Source organism: Alosa alosa, chromosome 7, assembly GCF_017589495.1.
Source record: "Alosa alosa isolate M-15738 ecotype Scorff River chromosome 7, AALO_Geno_1.1, whole genome shotgun sequence".
In the NCBI taxonomy this organism is placed as follows: domain Eukaryota; kingdom Metazoa; phylum Chordata; class Actinopteri; order Clupeiformes; family Clupeidae; genus Alosa; species Alosa alosa.
The window spans coordinates 35,161,894-35,181,744 of NC_063195.1; the positions used below are offsets into that span (position 1 = coordinate 35,161,894).

General features: G+C 45.3%; 1 pseudogene; it reads right to left on the bottom strand.

Moving 5' to 3' along the window:
• Positions 1 to 17,717: 17,717 nt before the first annotated feature.
• On the bottom strand, positions 17,718 to 18,457 carry LOC125298367 (annotated as a pseudogene).
• Positions 18,458 to 19,851: the final 1,394 nt, after the last annotated feature.

The window sequence follows — 19,851 nt, forward strand, 5'->3', positions numbered from 1 at the left end:
TTGCAGCATTCCTGTGCTGAGAGCTGTTTCACACCCAATAATCACACTGTATGAGATATGCTGACAGGGAATAAAGGTCAGTGGCGTTCTCGCATTGTTCGTGTGAATCTTCTGTTTAGCACACTTCACACACGTTGTAAACACAGCCTGAGTTCACCAAACAGACGTCCGTGGTAGCCTACATAGAGCCATCCTGCCTGAGTGGTGTGACGCGTGAGATGGCTGTGATCAGGCAGATGCTGCAGCTGCCACAGCCAAAGCTCCAGATGAAACCTCCAGACTGCCGTGAGGTGCAGGCCAGAAGAGCCAGTGATCAGACAGCAGGGATGATGAAACCTATCAGCAACAGACAGAGCTACATGTCACTGTTACACTCAACACTCTGATCTGAACACGTCATGGCTACTTTCGATCAGGGATGGATTACTGCACGGGCCTACCAGGCCCAGGGGCCCAAGAGGTCAGGGGGCCCAGAAGCCCAAGCCTTTGCATGGAATCATTACCTCAATATCAACAAATCATCAATCAATATCAACAAATCATCAACAAATCATCAATAAGTGGGGGGCCCTTAATACATCTGGGCCCAGGGGGCCCATGTTTTCGATGCTATCAGCTGTCATGTCCATGTGTGGGACTAAAAGACTAGGGGTGGACAGCAGTGATTTCCTTCCGTCTGTGAGGCCTTGCTAGGCAGCCTGAAGGTTAGTGTGGTCAGCCGCAACAATGAGTTGTGAAGGGTTGGAATTCATTTTTGAAATCCTGCAATCAGATTTTCTCAAACATTCTGTCACAAACAGACCTGGTCAGAAAGCATGTCCCTCACTTTTAGAAGGAGGGAGAGTGAGAGAGACAAACAGAGAAGTTTGAAAAAGCAAGCTGTGTTTCAATGTGGCAGACAAATTTGATTTCCTCTTATTACTAGACGAAGCATTTAATGCATCAAGAAGACATTTAAATGGGAAAAAAACTAGCTTATAAACTCCAAAAAGGCTAAAATCCTATGCATAATCAGCAGAGCAATCGGCACTGATGAAAAACAAAGTTAGTGTGCTGTGCGGTCTTTTGGTGATTTTGTTTGTTGAAGCAGTTGAAGATTTCCACCCACAAATCTGAATAATGCACAGCCTAGTGGGTGGCTAAAACATGTGCGTTTATCTGTCATTATTATGACTAAAGTATTAGTTCTAATCTAGGCTATTTGAAATTGTAAATTGTAGAGAAATTATGTATGAGGAAACCGTTATTGATTCAAAAAGAAAACTTGAGGGTTTAGGAGTCTGCAGTCTCTCTCTCCAACTGTGCCATGATCATTAACATGCTTCAGCATGAACAAGAACAACAATGTGTGTGTGTGTGTGATGGGAGGATTATATAGCGAGGAGCAGTGAATTGCATAATTTCCATCTCCAGGGATGGACCATCATCAGCACACCTGCACTAATCTTACCCCATGCAGTGGGATGGACCACCTGTGCACTGGAATGATCCACCCTGCTGTGTGGTTCACTCTGAGCTCATTCCCTTTTTCCCACTGAAAGAGCTTTTTAGTTTATCACTCTTATTATCTCTTTATTATCTGCCATCTGCCAGTCTCTCTCTCTCTTTCTCTCTTTCCCTCTCTCTCGCAGTCATTCTGCCTCTCAGACTTCCAGATGCCCTCCATCTCAATACTTATTCATTCAGTCAGTGAATCGCTCGCTCATTCAACCTCTCGCTCTTGAAGAGAGCATGCGTTCATTTACCCCATCACTTATTTCATCCACTCCAAGATGTGCTGCTCTCACCTGAAGAGAATCTCAAATAGACGAGAGATAGACAGAAGTGTGAGAGATAGAAGCATGAGAGATAGACCCCCCTTCCTTTCCCCTCTCAAGACACTTAAAGTGCTTTACAGTGAAGGGGGAACATCACTAAACACCACCATAAGATGTGCAGCATCCACTTGAGTGATGCATGGCAGCCATTATGCGCCAGAACGCACACCACTGATCAGCTTGAGGAGAAGAGAGAGGGAATGAAATGAATCACACTGGGTGATGATTAGTGGGCCAGATTGAATGAGCCAGGTTGGGAATTTAGCCAGGACTCCGGGGATCCCACTACTCTTTGTGACAAGTGCCATGAGATTTTAAAGACCACTGTACTGGGACATTGAGATGGGATTTTTTGGTTTGATTGCCATCTAAGTCACCCAAGAGCACTCCCAGCAGGTACTTAGTTTTCCCATCCAACTACTGACCAAACCCACCGCTGCTTAGACCCAGCTGAGGCAGGGTGTCCACTGGTCTGGCCACAGGCTGCTGTGTATGACAAATCTGATGACAATGCACAAACATACAGGCAGACTGACTGACACACACACACACAGTTGCAGTTAAATCTGTATTTTTTCTTCTGCCTGCTTTATATTGATTTACTAAAAGCTTTCCTATTGTGTCCCTAATGGATGTTACAAGTGCACAAATTGAGGGGAGGGTGTTTAAATCTTCTTCCGACTTGAAAATCACGACATCAGTATTGATCGTCCACGAATGAGAATGAATGCATAACCTCACGAAGCAGTCTTTCACAACAGCAAGGATGACAAATAACAAAGAGTTTATTTGCAATTCATTTGTTACAGCTACACTGAAAAGCGCAAAACAATTAACTACATAAATGAAATGCCATTATCCGCTTATGACAGATGTTTTCTTTTTAAATAGGAAAAAAAAGCTGTTTGAAAGGAACACATCCCCTGTGTGTTTGCCTGGTGAACTCCCCAACACGCAAGACCAGCTTATTCAAATAGGCCATTTCTTCCCATTTCAGTGAGAACGGCATCACAACTAGGCAAACGGAGGATTTAGCCAGCAGGGTCTCTTCCTAAACAATTTCAGGGAACCTGCTGGGTGAGCAGTCAGGCAGCATGACACAGCTCTAAATCATTCTGCCTCGTGAGCTCTCAGGGGTGCATTTAATCTCCTCTTAGATGGAGGGAGTGAGAGTTTTGGAAAAGCAAGCTGATTGACTGTGTTTTGGAGATGTAGCAGAGAAATTCATTTACGGATATTTGCAGAACATAGCAAGAGAAGGGCAATGCTAATGGACAATGCTAATTAACATGGTGGTTTTGGCCTTCAGAATGGAGAATGGAGCCTAAGCTGCACTGTTCAGGGAATATAGCAAATGCAATCAGATGTTTGAAGTCACTGCCTTCTGTTTGTAATTTCAGACAAACAAAAACTGAACTACTATCCCACACTATCCCTTCTCTAAAAGCACTCAGACAGACTCATGCATTGGCTCATAAATTATTTCATTATTGTGTCATCTTGTTAGTGACATCCAAAACAAGAAACAGCTATAAGCCAACTGATAAATTAGGTCAAAATAAGTTCAATAAAATGGGGAGAGGGGAGCATTCACACATTTGTGGGCCCAAATGAGCAGTGCTACTGCCCCAGTGAGTGCCCAGCTACGGACATCCCGAGCTCCTGTCTCCACCACCACCACTGCTGATGTTTAGTGAAGTGGAAATGCAAATAATAACGATGGCAATCATGGACAGAAACTTGGTCATGCCATGTCTACAAGTCTGCTTTTCACACTTTGGTATACGTAACATGTACAGTATATGTCACAATGGGTTTATTTCAATATTAAACTGAAAACCGGATAAACTGACAGCTTCTCTCTCTCTCCCTGTCTCACCCCCCCTTCTCTCTCCCTTTCCCTCTCTCACCCCCTCTCTCTGTCATGAGCTCTCTCTCTGCCTGGTAACACGCGCTGATTAAAGTCTGATGACCTCCACCTGTTCCTGCTCTGCTCTGCCTCACCCTCGCTTACCTACCAGCTGCACTGCATTCACCACTCATCATGCCCGTATATAAAGCCTTGCTGTTCAGTCCACACTTGTCAGATCGCCTGCAAACCCGCACCAGTTACCTGCCTGTCTTGGAAAAACGACTCTGACTCTTTGCCTGTGAACCCAGACCCGCCGACTACTTCTTTGATCTCCAGCCCCGTAATCTTGACCTGCCTTCCGCCTCTCTTCTACTTAATACAGCCTAGCCCTTGACTGTACTGCTGCTTCGTTTCAATTGCTGTTGTGTGTGTGTTTCCCCAGGACTTCCCCGGATCATCCAGCTCCTGCCATTGCTGCTCGGCTATTGGGGAACACACACACGCAGGCTCTTGGAACTCCCGGAACCCCTGAAACCCCTGTAACCCCAACCCTTAAATAAACTTTCTAACGCGGACGCTTTTGTGGTCCTCGCCCTGTTTGGTGTCTGACAGTACGATCTGACCAAACATGGACCCAGCGCACGGTCGAATCCAGCATGGAAACCGGATTTAACCAGAACCACCCACCGCCATGCAACGCCTGGAAGAGACTGAGACAGAGGCAAACCGCAACACTGCTGACACTGCCTCCTTACTTCAAGCTGCCTACCAACAGCTTCAGCAGTTCCAGCAGCAACAGCAACAACTTGCAATGATCATTCAACTTCTCACCAACCTTTCTCCTCTGCCTGCTCCCACCGCCCAGCCCCAGCCAGCCTGCTCACCGCCCAGCACCCGAAGTCTCCTGCCCAGTCCACTGCTGCCGCGGGCTGCCGGAGCCCCAGAACCCAGGATTGGCAACCCAGAGCGGTTCAGCGGGCGACCCAACCCAGGTACGGGCGCTCCTGACGAGCTGCCGCGGTCCAGTTTACCCTGCAACCCAGGACTTTTGCCACTGAAGGGGCGAGGGTCGGTTACGTGATCACTCACCTGACGGGCCGAGCTCGACTCTGGGGAACGGCGGAGTTCGAGCGCCAGACCCCAGCATGTGCAACCTTCAACCTATTCGCAGAGGAGATGCTCAAGGTATTCGATTTGGAATCCACCACAGCTGAGGCATCTCGACCCTGATGAGTATTCGCCAAGGCAGAAGGACTGTTGCGGATTACTCCATTGACTTCCGAACTGTGGCAAGTCGGAGCTCCTGGAACATGGAAGCATTGGTGGATGCCTTCCTCCACAGCCTGGCGGACTACATTAAGGACGCAGCTGGTTTCCCATGATCAACCCCCACTCTTGATGAAGCCATTGCTCTGGCTGTCCGTGACGAACCGCAGGATCCAGGTCCGGCTGCCGAGAGAGGGGCCAGAGTCCATCCACCAGCACACGGAGTGTCCCAACTGCCCTTCTGTCCAAGACCTGCCACACCGCCTAGCCAGCCGGACCAGTCTGAACCGATGGAGATCGGCCGCCTCCCTAACCCCTGCTGAGCCAGCGACGCATCACCTCCAACTTATGCCTGTACTGTGGTGGTGATGGTCATCGAAGTCGCTACCTGTCCAGCAAAGGCCGGAGCTCACCGGATGTAGGAGGAACGGATGAGCTCAATGAACATTCCGCCTCCATCAGCCCGAAACCCCTCATCCAAGTCTGTCTTCACCTGTCTGATTCCACCCACACCCTGGCAGCCCTGGTGGACTCTGGCGCAGAAGCAAACATTATTGACACAGGACTTGCTCGCCAGCTGGGCTTGGAAAACCATCGCTTGTCCACTCCTGTTCCAGCCCGGCCCTGGACGGTCACGCAATTGGCACAGTTACTAACATCACAGCCCCCATCTCAATGATGGTGTCAGGAAACCACCGAGAGACCATCCGCTTCCACCTGCTCAGCTCCCCAGGCCAACCCCTAATCCTGGGCCTTGTTTTTCACCAGATTCAACTTCACCCTGTCATACCGCCCAGGTTCTCGGAACACCAAGCCGGACGCCTTTCTCCCGCCAGTTTCTTAAGGATGACGCCCCTTCCCAGGAACCTGCATCAATTCTGCCCGATCCTCAAGGCCAGAAGCTGCCCTGACCTGGGATATCGAGGAGGAAATTCAGGAGGCCCTCCGTGACCATCCCAGTCCCAGTGCATGCCCAGACGGTCGCCTCTTTGTCCCAGAGAATTTGAGGTCCCGGTCATACAGTGGGGACACAACTCCCGGCCTTTGCTTGCCCCCCGGGCTCGCCAAGCACCTGCCATCTCCTTGCCCAGCTTCTGGTGGTCTGCTTTGAGAAGGGATGTCCGAGAATTCGCCCCGTGCCTGCCCCACCTGCAATCAGAACAAGTCCTCCACTGCCCCCGCTGGTTTACTCCAGCCCTTGCCTGTGCCCACACGACCTTGGTCCCACGCCTCCTTGGACTTTGTAACTGGCCTCCCACCATCAGGTGGGATGACGGTCATTCTCACTGTGGTTGACCGGTTCAGCAAGATGGCACACTTCATTCCCTCCCTAAACTGCCATCTGCCAGAGAGACTGCCCAGGCTGTTCTTGATCATGTCTTCCGCCTACACGGGCTCCCCAGGGATGTTGTCTCTGACCGAGGTCCGCAATTCACCTCCACATTCTGGAAGGAGTTCTGCTGTCTTCTAGGGGCCACAGTGAGTCTCACCTCTGGGTTCCACCCCCAGTCCAATGGTCAATCCGAAAGGGCAAACCAGGAGCTGGAGAAGGCGCCATGGTGCATGGTTTCTCGCAGAAACCCCAGGCTTGGGCACAACAACTGACGCGGGATAGAGTATGCTCACAACTCCCTCACCTGCTCTGCCACTGGTATGTCACCTTTCCAGTGTGTGTATGGCTACCAGCCCCCTGTTCCCCAGCCAGGAGGGAGATGTGTCCTGCCCATCTGCCCTCGCCTATGCCCCCGCTGGGCTGCACCTGGTCACAAGCTCGTGCCACGCTTACTCAAGTCAGCTGTCAGCTATGCCACTGGGGCTAACCAAGATCGCTGCACCCGGGCCACCGTGTTGGCCAGAAGGTGTGGCTGTCAGCCAAGGATCTCCCACTGCGGGTGGAATCACAGAACTGGCACCTCGATTCCTCGCCCGCTCCCTATCCAGAGGGTCATCAGCCCAACCGCAGTCCGCTCCAGTTGCCATCCTCCATGAGGGTGCACCCTACTTTCCATGTTTCAAAGTCAAGCCGACGCGATGAAAGCCCGCTGGTCCCCGTGCCGCTTCCTCCTCCCTCCTCCTCGCCTCGCTGACGGTGGGCTGGTGTACACCGCTCGACGCCTGCTGCTTCGGGTCCAGACGGGCAGGTAGGGGCCTCCAGTATCTCGGCCGACTGGGAGGGCTATGGGCCTGAGGAGAGAACCTGGGTGCCAGCCAGTCGGATTGTGGACCGGACACTCATCGCCACTTCCACCGCCTGCATCCTGATCAACCTGTAACCGTAGGGGCCGCCCCAGAGGGGTCCCTAACCATCCTGCGCCTGACCCTGACCCCTGTCTTGGTACCTGTCCCGCCTTCTGTCCACACCACCCTCCAGCTCCCCCTCCGAGGATGAGGATGTTCACTGACCGCCGGAGGAATTCCTAGCCCTCCACCGGCCCCCTCCCCCCCCTGGCGCAGGTGTCACTTTGGGGACTTCTGGGGCCGCCCCTCAGGGGGTTCTGTCATGAGCTCTCTCTGCCTGGTAACACGCTGATTAAAGTCTGATGACCTCCACCTGTTCCTGCTCTGCTCTGCCTCACCCTCGTTTACCTACCAGCTGCACTGCATTCACCACTCATCATGCCCGTATATAAAGCCTTGCTTTTCAGTCCACACTTGTCAGATCGCCTGCAAACCCGCACCAGTTACCTGCCTGTCTTGGAAAACGACTCTGACTCTTTGCCTGTGAACCCAGACCCGCCGACTACTTCTTTGATCTCCAGCCCCGTAATCTTGACCTGCCTTCCGTCTCTTCTACTTAATACAGCCTAGCCCTTGACTGTACTGCTGCTTCGCTTCAATTGCTGTTGTGTGTGTGTTTCCCAGGACTTCCCCGGATCATCCAGCTCCTGCCATTGCTGCTCGGCTATTGGGGAACACACACACGCAGACTTGAACTCCTGAACCCCTGAAACCCCTGTAACCCCCAACCCTTAAATAAACTTTCTAACGTGACGCTTTTGTGGTCCTCGTCCTGTTTGGTGTCTGACACTCTCTCACCCCCCCTCTCCTCTCCTCCCCCTCTCTCTCTCTCTCTGTCTCGTGATGCTCCTCTGTTGAATGTTTACAAATGATAACAAATGTCTGAATAACTACACATTATGTTGGTTTGTGTTATCCATCCATCATTGCATTTAAGCATAGTAAAATTGTATAGCCTATACTGTTACAGAACACCTATAGGTTAGCAGGTTTATTTCTGCTTCTAGTCCCATTTATATGACCTTCTCTCTTTCACTTTGTCTGTGGTTCAAAAGGTTAGTTTAGTTTGTTTCGGTCTGTGTGAATCAGGTTATGTGAATTAAGACACCAATACATCAAGGACAAAATAGCAAACAATTTGAACAAATCTGAAACTACTGTACATGATTTAAAACCCACCATGTAAATGTGTGGATAGTTATCGACCGTCTATTTGAAATAACCTGCTGAAAAGTAGGTAGAATCAATGACCCCTTTGCTTAATGTGTTACATACGAAACCTTTGTCGTACAAAGAAGCAAAAGAAGGAGAAAAGCAAAAGTAACAAGGAAACAAACACTTATTTGTCATGGAAAACATGCTTTGTGTTTGTTGTGGAGTATGACGATAACTTCAGTTTGCCTGACAAAACCTCTCTAATTATTTTCATCCACAGGCTTTTGGGTATAGAAAATGAGTCACTAATTACAGAACAGTCGATGACTTCCTTCCTTCTGACCCCTTCCCCTCCCCATCCCTCTTACCAAGCTGACCATATCAAATGGAATTGTTTTACTTGTTCTAAATACATTTTAGTCTAGTTGATTGATTCGATGCTGTTAGCTCTTCACACATCTTTAGAGGCTCGGCGTATTTACTTTAGTGCTCATTAATAGCCAGTGGGGGATTCACTGCAGGAGTGCTGAGCCTTGATTACCATTAATGAACTCATTGGATGGTTTGTTAACAAGGTCATTAGTATTCCGCCTGTGATGTGTATGCTGTGTGAGAAAGATATTAATGTGTTCCAAGGTTTTCTTTACACAGTATTATAAGAATCATTATGTGTCAAGGGTCAACAGGGACAGGAGGGCATGTAGAGGGACGCTAAGTCGCTAACTGGACAGTCCTAGCTTTTAATGGGAAATCATTTTTTGACCGAGGTGAAAGCCACAGAAAGCAATAAGCTTCTTTTAAATTCCTACTGAATTGAAGGCTGTGTGTGTGTGTGTGTGTGTGTGTGTGTGTGTGTGTGTGTGTGTGTGTGTTGCATCAGCACTGCCTGTGTCTCAGTTGCCCTGCCCTGATAGCAAAAGCAACTGTTACAGATCCAGGGAGAAAGCTGTCAGCACAAAGAATTGGATAGCTGAAGCAAACACTAACCCTGTGGACCTGAAGAAATATGGCAGGCAGTATCCTGCTTGGAAAGGAAAGCGAGCAAGAAATTGCCCCAGAAATGACATGGGGCAGGTAGACCCATTTATATGGCTTAAGGAGCAAAGCCTCACCTTCAGATGACACCAGCGGTCAACAATCAGAGGAAGAGAAATCATATAGGAGAGAGGGGAGATAAGACACTTCTTTGGCTGAAAGATGCTAATCTCCAAGAGCAGGTAGCTGGATTCGTAGGACACTGTCTTCTTGATATAATGTGCTGGACAGGAGATACTCACCTCACCTGGAAAAAAGCCTAGTGACTCGTTTCTGTCTTTGTCCAGTCCAACTCAACATCACCACGCAGAACACAGTACACTTAAAAGAAACAGTATTTCATTTCACTTGTCAATAGACAATGCAATTCTTAGACTGACACTGTCTGCATATTGTCTAGAGGTCAGACACAAAGATAACGAGTTTCTCTGTCCTTGGATTGACAAAATTATCATTCTGACCGTACAGCCTGAATTAACAAGCCTTGCTCTAAAGCCTTTGTGTTTTTCATGGTCTAAACTTAAATGAACTATGAATTGTTATTCTTTACAGATTTCAACTTTCAACTATTGTGACTACAAATGAAATATGGCCATCAGCTGGCATCACAAGGCATCACAAGGCAGATAAGTGAAAGGAAATGGTGGAATTCAGGTTGGCTAATTCTGCACCGGCTGCTTTGGAGATATGCTGTTCTGAGCAATGATTGACAGCCTATCAGTTACAGCTACGGCTCAGTGGTGACAGCTGACTGTAGGTAAGGAATCATTTGATCACCAGACAAAATCAAGAATACAGACAAAAAGCCTCACTTTTAGAAAGCTACGTGATGCCAAAAGCATACCAACGCCTCCTCCACTCTACATGGCTGGAAAAGGTTGGCATGAGGACCAAAATCCGACGACCTTTCTGCAGAAGCACAACAGAGATCCTCCTGACTGGTGGCATGGTGTGGAATCTGTACTGCCAACAACCGAACAGAGAGAGTCATACAGACAGCCCAGGGCAGCAGTGATGTGAGCTTCCCCCCTCCCTCACCCTAACCCCACACTGTCTCAGCTACTGCTGTCTGGCAAGCAGTATCAGCAGGTCACCAGACTGATGGACAATGAGGTAAACACATATCATGAGGTGTAACAATTAATTACTTTTGAATCTTATACTACTCGAGATGCATTATCGGCAGTATAGGGAATGGGTGACACTTAAAATCATCTTTACACTTTCAAGATTTCTTTTATTTTTATTTACTCATGCACTTGCGTACAATTACGAAGGAAGTAAGGTTTCTCCTGAACCAACAGTGTGCATAAATAATTGAACACATAGGCTACACAAAACCCAAATCTCCTGCTGGTGGGTCATACGAGATGCCACTAGTGAGAGAAGTGTCTTGCACAATTGGTGGTAAATTGTTTAGTGTGTGGGTGACTGTGTGTGCACACAGCCTGAATTATGAAGCTGTTAAGAAACTGTACCATCCTAGTGCAGGAACCCCTGGACCTCATCCCTGGAACTCATCCCTGGACTTCCTCCCTGATGCAAGGAGAACAGGCTGTGGAAAGGACACAGTGCATGTGCATTTGTTTTGGAGCCCAAGGACTAGCAACAGGCAAAGACAATCTCCAAAGAGCTATACTGACCAGGTAATGTTTCAGGATTCTTGCGAAATATCTCTGACTCGCCGTTAGCCAGACTGCAGGGCTGGTTTTCCACCTGTAAGGCGCTGCCAGCTATGCTAGGCCCATGATTCTCCCTATTACACGTTTGTTTACCATCAAAATGACTTTGAAATTACTTTTTTTCTGTTATATTAAGGTAAAAAACTTTGGAACTTAGAAACGCTAGAGGCTGGTTGAAGACCTCTGGCAGGGATGGGAGCGGGACACTAGTGACCTTCCCTGCAAGGGATGCAGTAGGTTAGAACACTGTCTGGTCCCTTGTAGGAGGTGATGAGGGCCGGATTGGGTAGGTTAGCCCACTTAAGCCTGGATGCAGCCACTGTTGGGCCTTCTTGACGAGAGATTCCTGAAATCAGTAATAATTTCCCTGGTCCTCTCAACATTCAGGAGACTGTATCTGTTGCTCCACACTGCTGTGGTCTGATGGTGTTGAAGGCCGAGCTGAAGTCAATAAAGAGGAGTCTGGCGTGTGCATCAAGGTTCTCCAGAAGGGACAGGGTGAGGTGGAGGGTAGTGAAGACTACTTCAGATGTGGACCAGTCGGTTCTGTATGCAAACTGTAAGGGGTCTAGGTTTGTGGGAAGGCAGGCTTTAATAAGTTGCACGACCAGACACTTGAAACACTTCACTGGCAGCAGCCTAGGGGGGATTAACATTGGAGCAGGCACTCTTCACCCTGGCTGGAGGAAGCTGAATTAGTTCCCTGGGTGCTGTTATCATTTCCTGTGCTGCGCTGGTAATGGAGGCCTGGAAGTGTGTGTAAATTGATTGAGTCTGTCTGGTAAGGAGGGGTCATTACAGCATGTTGGGAAGGCAGGCCTGTGGTCTGTGATGACCTGAAAATGTTGCTACAGGCTGTGTGGATCCATGTGGTCACTGAAATGATTGTTGAGATTCTGCCCATACTTCCTCTTTGATCCCACAGGACAGATTCAATTTGGCCAGTCTGTATGTGACAGTACTTGCAATCACTTGCAATCTTGTACATTTTAAATCACATTATCATTTGAAAGGTGAACTGAATCAATGCAGGAAAGTTAATGATTTGCCACTTCAGACATTGTTTTTATTTAGTTAATAAAACCTTTACTGGCTCAACAACCACATTCCATGAGATACTTAACTTTTAAAAATAAAGGAGCCATTTCAAATTGTTAGACTTCCTTTTATTGACAATCTGTGTATATGTTTTACTGCAGAATATTGTGTGATGTTACTCATTCTACATCTCAAGCAATTACTAACCAACGACAATAAAAAACTGTGAAGTGCTGTGCCTATTCATGGAGAAATTAATAATCATCCGGAGTGGGAAAGACAAAGACAGCAAAGGAACTGAACAGCATAAACACAAATAGATCATCTTGCATCCCTTCAATATAAATTAGTTTTTAGAGAGCTGGTTAGAGAGCCGGTACATGTGTAAGGCCTACTGGCCTGCTACAATAACAGTTTTCTAAAGCATATTCTAAAGCCCCATAAAATGTACTAGAATTCTAATGAACTGAAACCAATGAAATAATTCATCAGTCTAATTGAATTGAGACTGCGGTGAGGGATTGTCTGATTTCCAAGATCCCTTAGAGACTATTAAGAAAGCAATCAGTATGCATTAATTCAAATTAAGCAGATTTCCTGTTGCCATCAATCAGCACATAATACATCTTTTTTTTTTTAAATTCATTGAAAATAAAAAGGACAAAAGAGCTGTTTTCAATAATATACACAGTATATTAATCCAAATGTAAATAGATTATACTGTTTTAATTTTTAATTTGGGAGAGGATTTTCTTTAAAAAACACAAACTAGAGAGGCAAAATAAAATCTTCCCTAACAGAAAGTTTAGCATAACTTCACTCTTTATGCAACAAAGCCACGTTAACAGTATGCATCAGTGAAGTCATGTGGACACTGAACAGTCTGTTTTTAAAGGTGCAATTTGTGGTTTTTGTTCTCCAAAATATTTGTTGGACTTGCCAGATTGGTACATGTTTGAAGGTGCATCCAGATGGTAGTATTTTACATGGCTCCTCAGTGTTTGTTTTTTTTCACCATCAATCTGTATTTTACAGGGAATGTTAACATTCCATAAAAATATGCACACCACATTTTTTTGGCAAACACTTTATTTTCCTCATTGCTTTAAAACAACACAACATATTCCACATTTCAAGGTGAGTAATTAAGGTTACGTGTATTTTAGTCACCAATCACTGGCCCAGTAGGAGGGTAATGTGGTCAGACTTTCCTTCAGGTACTTGTTGAAGTGGGTAAAACGACTGGGTGATGTAACAGATATTTTATTAAGGACAGAAGCTTTTTTTATGAATCTCTATCACAATTTCCCTTGAAGGTCTTAACTTGGACTTTGACCTGAAATTGTTTTCATGATTTAATGTGATGCTTTGATCAGTGATGCATTTTCATCTTGGAATGATAAAATCACTATGGCTCAGTCCTTGCAAATAAATCAGTGGATAAATCCAAAGTTGAATGATCTAACTTACCTTACCTTGCAGTAGCATAGAATCAATCTGTATGAAATGATGACTGTCCTTTCTCACTACAAGTAAATCACCAAGGACACATGACTTATCTTAGATTGTGTTTACTGTGTGTGTTTGATGAAGATTCATCATTGACTGAAATGAGAGATTTTCATAAAACTATGTATTATGTGTATGTGTTCTACCATAGAATATGACAGTGTTCCATCATACAATATCAAGACCTGTGTATGCCATACAAATAAATACTGCCCTTGGGCATGATTTTGCAAGAACCAGTTTTACTGATAACAATGACTAATGTCTTCAAATTCCCAGTGAATTGGCAGCAGCAGACAAACACAGGCCCTGGGTGTCCCTGAGATTTGTCCCAAATAATTCTAGCATGCGCAGCCTGCAGCATGATTCCTCATCTAAGGTTGTGTGTAACCTGTTTTTACCTTAAAGACGAGAGGTGGTAGACAGAGGCCTCTCTTGAGTGGAAATGAACAGCCTTTACTTTTAACCGTGGAATAGCCTAGGCTACTTAAAGAACTATCGTACTTCTGAGTCAGTCCAGACAGCGTTACTGTGTCTTCATTATTGGGGGGCAGATACTGCAAATATCAGGGCTCTGAAATGCTTATCATTGAGATCTAGCCAGCAATGGTCTAGCCAGCAGGTGAGTAGTTCTATTTGAGGACTAAATGCCAGACTATGAGGGGACGAGGAAGGGTCTGCTGGTGCCACAGCTGCACTGGCCCAACTGATGCAATGGGATGTGGCAGGGGAGTAGTGTCTGACATTAGGCTACAATCAGAGGCGGTCAGAGTACACAGCTTCATTACTTGAGTAAAAGTACAGATACGCTTTGCTAAATTTTACTCAAGTACAAGCAGTCAGATGTCTACTTAAGTAAAAGTACTTAAGTACTTGTTTTTAAAAGTACTTGAGTATCAAGAGTAGCCTACATTTTCTAAATATTGCATTGCTACTGCCACCAGTCCCGGCGGCATGGGGGGGCTTTGGGGGGCCAGGCCCGTCCTGGAAGTCATCTGTGCCCACCCTGGACGAGCTTGGCTGCTCCAACCAACCCCAATCCCCTAGATTGATTTTGAACACTTATTAAATGTAGGCCTATATTATACGTTTGTCAATCTAGCAAGTAGCAAATAAAACTTGTAAAATCGGTATTATTCCGTAGCTAATCAATCAGGAACATTAGATAAGCCCATCACCTAAATGGAGAGGAGGTTACGTGGCGCAGTCTACTTCACTCAGGGACGGATCATGGCTTGTGCCAAGTGTGCACGTGCACAGGGGCCCTCAGCCAATGGGGGGCCCAAAAAAAATTGCCATGAATTTCGGCTAGATTATGCCCGGTGCTTCTGTCTGTTAATTTGCGGCACAACTGAATTGTATTATGGTATTATGGAACCGCGGACCGAAAGAAAAATAAATTAAATGTTTTCCTGATCAATAAATACTTCTTAATTCATAAAATATAGAGGTATAACATTAGGTGGAAGTGGTAGGCTATGAGTGCTCATACAATGTGTATGCGTGTTTGCGAAAGTGAAACTGACACTGAACCACTCGTGGGTAGGTGAATGAAGTGGAGTCCTGCAATGTTCATTGCTGGCTGGTTGTAGGCCTGCAGGTAGTAGGTAGCAAATAGCCTATGGCAATGCCGATGACAGATAGGCCTACACTTACTGTATTTCACTCGTCTCGCTGTGCTGGAGTGAGCGCATAATTAGGGAGATGATCTGCATCTCCATTTGCCAAACGCTATAGTTTTGCTAACATCTCCACTGTTAACGTGAAATATGTCTCCATGCTGTCTCTTCACTGCTGCTTGACACTCTCCATGTAGTGTCAAGCAGCAGTGAAGTGAAAACCTTATCATGCAGGTAGCCAATGTTCACGTCACCTGAGTCAGACAGAAAACGGGCCCTGCTTGCTCTGTTTGTTTGCCCCTTCCAAACTGCGTTAAAAGGGTATATTTAACAGCCAGAATTTCGAAATTTTCCCGGGAAGACACCCCCGAATCCCCCGTAATACGATCAGCACTACCTCTCACAAAATACTATCAACGTCCCTGCTACCGGTCCGTCAGAAATATGACAACTGTTGTCCGGTCCGTTTAGTGAAAAATAAACGTCGCGGTCAGGGGGAGGGGGGGCCTTTTTTGATATTGTGCACAGGGGCCCATATTTGTTTAATCCGTCCCTGACTTCACTTCTGCACTAACCCCTGTCATCCTATGACAAATATAGTTTATCGGCTCGCAGGTAGGCTATATCTCGTATCGTAGTTAGTAGAAGTATGCCTAGTAGTTTCTGGGTTTGTTTGATAGCGTTAACCTTTACAGTTTTTTGGCAATAGCCAGATGAATTTCGCTCCGCCTAGCTCCACTCATCCATCTGGAACCGATCCATTGAAGTGTTGCTTCAGAAGGCTGGGCCTAATCAAAAAATGCTTGCATATGATTGAATAAGCCACTTGTCCGCCATCTATTGACGTGCTACTTCAACCACTCACATCGAAGCCAACCCGTGGACGCTAATAACAGACTCACAGTCGCTTTACGCTATGTCACATCTATGAAACTCCCGCCCTAAGGCCCTGATTGGCTAAACCATAAAGTTGGTTGGAGAAATCACTCTCAATGGAAGAGGTCCCAGATGGATGTGAGTGAAGCTAGGCGGAGCTAAGCGGAACGACATTCTGGCTAGGGTCAGGTTAGGTCTGACTGCCACAGTGCTTACATTTATGTACAGAAACGTCCTACATGGAGTTATGAAAAATGTTAATGTTAATACCTTGGAGAATGTAAAATTAATTGGAAGTAAAATCAATTGAAGCGAAAACTATCTTTAACTTGTTCAGAAAATTGAAATAGTCTGACGAGGTGGGGCCACAGGTTGGCACATTCCCGGGATGGACCTGCTGCGTCTTCATCCATTGTTTCATCCATGGTTTCGTCTCTTATCTAAATCTGACCATGGAGTTGACTTGGGCGGAAAGCTGAAGGTGAGTGCTGATAGGCTGTCCCAATCAGTGGCGCTTGCACAATCCAATCACGTTTGAGAGGGAAACAACAAATTGAGGGTTTCCGAGATTTTTCTTTTTTCCTTTTTTTTAGAAGTAGTAACGGGTACTCACGGTTATGGATAGAAATGTAGTCGAGTAAAGAGTACAATATTTGCCTCTCAAATGTACTTAGTAAGTAAAGTCATGAGTGCTCCCCAAAAATGATACTCGAGTAAAGTACAGATCCCTCAAAATTGTACTCAAGTACTGTACTCAAGTAAATGTAGGCCTACTCCGTTACTGTCCGGCTCTGGCTACAATACAGCATAAGTGATGCTTGATCATAACATGCTACCCTATAATGTTGTAAAAGGCTATTCTTATATTTGTTGAGGAACTTTCTTCAGTGTGTCTGAACAGCAGGAATGTGTAAGACGTCACTCGTCAGGACCAATGAGGGAACTGGGAGTGGTCGAAGGAAATCGTGAAGCTGTCCGCACGCTGTTGGAAATAACAATTGATTATAGAACCCCTGTTAACCTAATGATTCTGACCCCGCTAGATATGGAGAAGTTTCGGGTCAACGTAATATTACTATCCATAGTAGGCCGATATGGGCCTACAAGAACCCACAATGCTGTTACAAGAATGCCTTCTAGCTATTTAATTAGGACGTCTAATTCCAGATCTTGACCCCCAAGAATAGTGTGCTCCTCCTGGCCCCTCCTCTAAAGAAACTCTAGAAAAACTATGCGGTCAAAAGCCAAGCTATTCATCCAATATTATAGAAGGTACATCTAAATGAATAATGTGAAAAGTCACAAAAACAGGTTAAAGGAACATTTAGGAAACCATATGAAGCAATCAGAGTTAGGATGGATGGGATGCTTAGAATGGTCAGAATGCAGCACTGTGCCAGGTTCAGGGGATTGGAGGTATTTGGGATCCATTTGTTGAGTGAGACCATTGTTGTAGTGAGAGTTCATCCGATTTCCTGTCCCTAAGTTCTCTGTGCCTTCCTAGCACCATATGGAAAAGAAAGCCTGGTAATTGATACAGATTCCCCAGCCAATCATTATCTGGGTGCAGGTTAAGTTCCCCCATGCAGTTAGTGGATGGGTGTTTATCTTCCTCAGGATAGGTTAGGCCTCAGGTTAGACCATTAGCATATCCATGCAGTGATTGAACATTGATGAGCTTTGTGTCATTATGGGAGAAAGGTTACAACATGTTATAGATATAGTGTATTCAGATATTTCATGACAACAAGTTAAAGTAGAAAACAAGGTCTCAGTCTCTTTTACAGAATATTCAATGTGATCCCATTTGTGAGCCTGATTCTTTACCACTACGTTCAGAAAGAGCATGGTGGTAGAATTGAGAAGATTCTGTTAAGGGTAAAGTAGCCTAAGGGAACATAGCAAGTAAGTTATTAAAGCTGGTATATACATTTTCTGTGAACATCATGAATGCTGTTAGCTCTGAATATTTTTTCTAACGTCAGCCATCTATTGTGTTAAAGCATTTCCATTAGATAACTTAAAGCATTTCTAGGTGACTTACGCAGGCACAAATCTAGTATCTCTTGTCTGGTGACAGCGAATAAATCTTATGCAGTTCTACAAAGGCATGTTTGAGGTATCATGGGACATTGTGTGATTAGTAGTTGGAAGCGCCTGTTTACACACATTTTACTACTTTGAAAATATTCTTATTACTATTAGTGAAGTGCTGAAAAACCAGTCGCGATCTGGTTTACCAACCATACTGAATATTGGAGTTAACTTCTCTTAGACAAAGACTAAATCATCAATACGTGCCTGTAGTCACACATAGGTTTCATCATTGTTACAGTGCTATACATATAATGACAATACATTGGAGATATGTAAGACAATTTAAACATAAAACCCAGGATAGCTTAGTCTACATGTGGAAAATAAAACTGGTTAAAAGAAAAGTCTATTTGACCTGTTGTTTTTAAGGCAAAACTCAGTTGTTTTAAGGCAATGCATTCTAACTTCTGGACATTACATTTGACATCGGTTCAGATTTATCTATGTGCATGAGGGAATGTAGAAAACAGTAGCCCAGTGGTTTAAAGAAACATAGCAGTCTCTGCATGTCTCTGCTACCCAGAAAAGTACAGGCTACAAAGATTACAATTTAACTTAAGAGCAATTTTACAACTAGCCACTGCACAGCAGACAGCAGCATACAACCAAACCAGTACATAACAGTGTCTTTAGCACAAAAGTATATTTGTCAATGTGTTTGGAATTAATTTTACAATGACGGCTTGATCACTAATAGGCACAGAACGGACTTAGCATTTAAATGTTCGCACTATGTGTCTGCCACTGAGGCACGTCATGTGTGGACGCGGCCCCTTGGCAGACTGCATGTGCACGATTTGTAAATATAGGCCTAAGTAGGTTAAAATCATAGGGAAATCTTGGTGCTTCCGAATGTTACTCCACATTACGTTTTATCAAATTTAGAAGTAAATAAAATATCCATCTTACATACATTTGAAGAACACAGTATCATATCCACTCCAATGTCTTTACTTTAAATGGTGGAAAACGTCATTCGACGCCCAACTATTAAATTACGCTTTCAGTTCAACATCTTTATAGGCTACTTCAAACTGTGATCTTAGTTACGCAATCTAAAGATGGTTTCGTACATCTGTTATGACCAGCGACACTCTTATGCAATTTCATTTTCAGGTGAGAGATTCATTGTCCGTCAGTGAATCAAACTGGTTTGAGTAGGATTTGTATAGATCGGAATTCATAAGGTAAACAAACAAAACACTATGCCATACTATAAAGCTACCTGGTACGAATTACAAAAGTTATTGAATATTAGGGTGGTTACCTCTGAGCTGAGACAACGCAAGATGTTTCCGAACATCTATATGATCATATCTCTGACTGTCTTCCATGAGTTCCACTAAGGTTCCCCACCGGATTTCGTCTCCGGGATAACAGAGGGTATGTCGACCCATACTAATTTGTACAACTATAAATTATATTGTCCTATCATAGCTTAACCTCAAAACTGGTATTAAAAATAAAACAAGACTCACCACAGTGTCTGTAGACAGGGAAGAAGATCAAACCTCACACCGCTATTCTGTGGGAGAGTTAAAAGACGCGCGGCACTTGCGTTACTTGTACGTGATTTGTTGATAGAGGTCACGCATCCTCACACGGGGCACCACCTGTAAGACGTCACTCGTCAGGACCAATGAGGGAACTGGGAGTGGTCGAAGGAA